This window comes from Vipera berus (genome assembly GCF_964194415.1).
Source record: "Vipera berus genome assembly, chromosome: 2".
In the NCBI taxonomy this organism is placed as follows: domain Eukaryota; kingdom Metazoa; phylum Chordata; class Lepidosauria; order Squamata; family Viperidae; genus Vipera; species Vipera berus.
The window spans coordinates 171,883,796-171,888,347 of NC_138203.1; positions in this window are offsets into that span (position 1 = coordinate 171,883,796).

A 4,552-nucleotide genomic window follows, 5' to 3' on the forward strand; every position below is an offset into this window, starting at 1 on the left:
ATGCTGACGGGCAAGCCACTAGAATGTAAATTGACAGCAAACTGCACTCCTTAGTAGCACTGATAATGTTACCTACAGTAGTTTGGATAATGAAACATCTGCAAGAAAATAAGCTCAGAGAGCAACAAGGACTGCTTAAAAAAATTGATGGGGAGATTGACTTTTGCACACACTTTTTTACCTTTGTTTTCCTATATGTTGTTTGTAGCCATCAAAATGTGTGTGAGATTGGTTGATGTTTAAGCAATTTTATTTCCAGTTTCTCTTTCTTTTAGTCCAGTATTTTATATATATTAGGGCCTTGGTGTACTTCTCTCCCAATTTTGAACCATTATTTTGAACCATTAAATGGCATCTATTCTAACTCTACTTTCCTATTTTTTCGGCTTTTTAAAAAAAGAAATGCCAACAGTCAAAAGCTTTTGTATAATTAAAGCAAAAATAAATGTCATTTTCATTATCCATGGGATGTTAACATGATCTCTGTTGTCTGCCTCTTTTGAATTTAACTTGCACATCTAACAACTCCAAATTTTGAACTCTGGATTGTTAAATATTGATCACTGGCTTTCCTGTATGTGAGAAGAGCAAATATTTGCCATTTGAGCTTTTTTTTTTAGCAATTCTCTTCTTTTTTTCCTATTGGTATATACCGATAAATCAATTATTCCTTTAGCCACAAAATATGTTTACTACTACACTAAACTCATGTGGTGATTAGAAGTAAAGTAATGTTAAAATATTTAATAATAATAATAAAGTTGGAAGGCATCTTGGAGGTCATCTAGTCCAACCCCCTGCTCAGGCAGGAAACCCTATACCACAGGTCTGCAACCTGCAGCTCCGGAGCCGCATGCGGCTCCTTCAGCCATCTCCTGTGGCTCCCAGTCCTCTGCCATGTGCAGTCCAAAAAAAAAAAGTGGGACTAAAAAAGTTAAATCAATCAATTCAAATATGCAGGGTAGGTGCATATCTCGCCTTGGCTCCACTGTTCAGTCAAACCCTGTTCTGCGCATGCGTGCATGTACGCGCATGTGCACACATTTTTTGCAGCTCCCAGTTTTTCCTTTTGTGAGGGAACCGTTTCCGAGTGGCTCTTTCATTATTTCAGGTTGCTGACCCCTGCCCTATACCATTTTAGACAAATTGCTGTCCAGTCTCTTCTTAAAAACTTCCAGAGTTGGAACATTCACCACTTCTGGAGGCAGGTTGTTCCACTAGTTAATTGTTCTAACTGTCAGGGAGTTTCTCCTTAGTTGTAGGTTGCTTTTCTCCTTGACTAGTTTCCATCTGTTGCTTCTTGTCCTGCTTTCATGTGCTTTGGAGAATAGCTTGATTCCCTCTTCTTTGTGGCAGCCCCTGAGATATTGGAACACTGCTATCATGTCACCCCTCGCCCTTCTCTTCATTCAACTACACATACCCAGTTCCAGCAGCCGTTCCTTATATGTTTTAGCCTCCAGTCCCCCGATCATCTTTGTTCCTCTTCTCTGTACTCTTTTTCTAGAGTCTCAGCATCTTTTTTACATTGTGGTGACCAAAACTGGATGCTGTATTCCAAGTGTGGCCTTACACAGGCATTGTAAAGTGGTATTAGTACTTCACGTGATCTTGATTCTATCCCTCTGTTAATGCAGCCTAGCACTGTGTTGGCTTTTTTGGCAGCTGCAGCACACTGCTGGCTCATATTTAAGTGATTGTCCACTAGGACTCCAAGATCCCTCTCACAGTAACTACTATTGAGCAAGGTACCATCTATACTATATTTTTGCAGATATTCAGTGAATTAAATCATTTTTTAAGTCAAAGCAAAATAAAATATTTGAAAGTAGTATTTAATGATTTTTTTGAGTGAATACTGGGAAATGTTTATTTGATGAATTAATAAAACAGAACAAATGTTAAATTTACGGAATAATTATGAAATAGAATAGGAGATGTACAAAAAAAGTGAGGGAGATGATTTAAAAGAATAGTTTCCAGGTTGATGCATAGATAACATGCTGTCTGTAAATCTGAATCAAAGTATATTCTTATTGAACATGATTTGCTCTGTTGTCACCATATTGTTTGTGGGAGATATACTTTTGGTTTATTTGAACCAATGTTTAGTTCAAAAATTGATAATGTAATTTTTTATTCAGTGGGAGAATATAGCAATAGTGCACATTATCCAAGCACCGAAACATGAAAAATTTATAGTCCATAATGTAGAAAGTAAATGAGGAGCCAAAAGTCTGTGTTTATTTTCTTGAAAATATATGTTCAGTGTGAGAGGGACCCGGTGGCTCAGTGGGTTAGGACGCTGAGCTTGTCGATCAGAAGGTTGGCAGTTTGGCGGGTGCCGCGTAACAGAGTGAGCGCCTGTTACTCATCCCAGCTTCTGCCAACCTAGCAGTTTGAAAGCACGTAAAAATGCAAGTAGAAAAATAGGGACCACTACGGTGGGAAGGTAACAGCGTTCTGTGCGCCTTTGGCGTCTAGTCATGCCGGCCACATGACCACGGAGACGTCCTCGGACAAGCGCTGGCTCTTCAGCTTTGAAACGGAGATGAGCACTGGCCCCTAGAGTCGGAAACGACTAGCACGCATGTGCGGGGGAACCTTTACCTTTTTATGTTCAGTATAACTAATACATATTTCAGAATTCTAAACTCATAATACTGGGAAAGCTGCCCTTATTTGGATTTTAATTTACAATGACTAATAAATTTTGAATGTCAAACTTAAAATACCTTATAGGTGTGTAGAACTTATCTTACTTATATGGTTAGTGTTAACTAACTACAAGTAGTCCTTGATCTATGATCACAACAGAACTCAGATTTTCCATGGTAAGTCATGACAGTTTTAAGTCAAATCAGCCCTGATTTTATGACTTTATGGCAGCCATTAGCAAGCATTGCAGTTCTTAAAAGAATTTAACAGTTGTTAAGTGAATCCATGTATTCCTATGAAATTTTTTGGGCAGAAACTGAGTAAAAAAGCTGAAAACTGCAAAAAAAGTTATAAATTGTGGTCACAAGACTATAGAATCCTGTGAGTGTAAATGTGAGCTGGTTTATTTATTTATATTTCCTATTTCTTAATCTCCCATCTCCCTCAGAGGTTGCCAAGCACCCAAATGCACTTGTGACCGTGAATATGTGCATGTGCAGCCATCAGAATTCTGGAACTAGATCAGGGATGTCAAACTCAATTTCATTGAGGGCCGCATCAGCATTGCGATTGCCCTCAAGGGGGCGGGTGAGCGTGGCTAATGTGTGTATGGCCTACTGGGTGGGCGTGGCCAGCTCTACATCGTTCGCATCAAGGGTGCCTATGGGGGCCTGGGCAGGAGTGGGACAGATCTGAGGGTCTCTGGCAGAAGGAGGGTCTCTGGGCCAGGGCCAAGGCAGCGGGGGCCGTTCCCTCACTGTTTCCAGGATGGCTTCGCGGGCCGCATGAAACCACTTCGCAGGCCGGATCTGGCCCCCGGGCCTTGTGTTTGACATGTCTGAACTAGATTGTAAGTAGGTTTTGTGTGTGTGTCAGTGTTTGCCGTAACTTAGAATAATTACTAAGTGTCAGACCCTAGCCCAGGGGTAGGCAACCTTGGCTCTTTTATGACTCATGGAGTTCAACTGCCAGAATTCCTGAGCCACCTGGCTCAGGAATTCTGGGAGTTGAACTCCATGAGTCATAAAAGAGTCAAGGTTGCCTACCCCTGCCCTAGCCCAAAGACGATACAGTGAGATACAATAGAGTCCAATACTTTATTTGCTTATACCCAGTGAACAGAATCTTACCATTTAAAGCTATAACTTTTGACCTATTAGATATATCATGAGATATTCTAGGATGTGGATATCCTGAACCTCTCCCCCTCTCCATCTCTTTGTTGCATCACACACACATACCACTTCTCCAGATGCACATTCAGTATTGAATCTAGCATTTAGATGTGAACATTTGAAATACATTAATATAATTGGATTTAGTTCTTATAAGATTTGTCTTATATACTACAATTATATATTTATCTAGGATGTAACCTTTTTTCTTGAACTGCATTATTTTAATGATTATGATAGTAACATTTTGATTGGGAGGTCACATTATTATATACTTTATATTATTTATAATAAAAATTTGTTCTCATCGATTGCAGGTTGCAAGTGCCATCATAAATAACAATGAGGTTTATAGAGTCCATTGAATTAAGTGGGATTTTAAAAAGTATTAATTTGTGATGTACTCCTTTCTGACAAGCTTACGTTTAATAACGATTCAAATTAATTCAAGGTTTTTCCTTTATCATATACCAGATTATTCAGAATTAACTTTTCTCAAAATTTCCTGGCAAATGAGAAAAACAAATTGTGCAGTCATGATTATCTAAAAGGTATTTTGTTCATGCTTACAGATATCACTGAATTTTTATTCTGTTTCATTGTTTAGAAATGTTTTCTTTTCCTTAATGTATAGCTCTTTGAACTCCATTTCCCAGAATTCATGAGGGCTTTTTTTTCCTTCCTCATTTGATCAGCTGACTTGATTTGTAAACTTCTTT